We start from the raw sequence: 209 nt of genomic DNA, 5'->3' as shown, positions 1-209 counted from the left end.
GTTTAATGTCTTCGCTGGGCTGCTTCCAGTCAAGGAGCTCGGTCCCGTGCTTTCCCTCAGCTCCTTCCCTGCCCCTTCTCCCACCCCAACACCTCTGACCAGCAGGCCAGGCTTCTGATGTGTTCTCCCAGCCCCTGAGCCTTCATCTCTGGACTTCGGTCACCCAGCACACCCCCTCCTTCTCCCTTTGTCTGTGCTGCTTCTATCTC

The sequence above is a fragment of the Pteropus vampyrus genome, unplaced genomic scaffold (genome assembly GCF_000151845.1).
Source record: "Pteropus vampyrus isolate Shadow unplaced genomic scaffold, Pvam_2.0 Scaffold286, whole genome shotgun sequence".
In the NCBI taxonomy this organism is placed as follows: domain Eukaryota; kingdom Metazoa; phylum Chordata; class Mammalia; order Chiroptera; family Pteropodidae; genus Pteropus; species Pteropus vampyrus.
The sequence above is the reverse complement of the archived record's forward strand: the minus strand, read 5'-3'. Positions refer to the sequence as shown.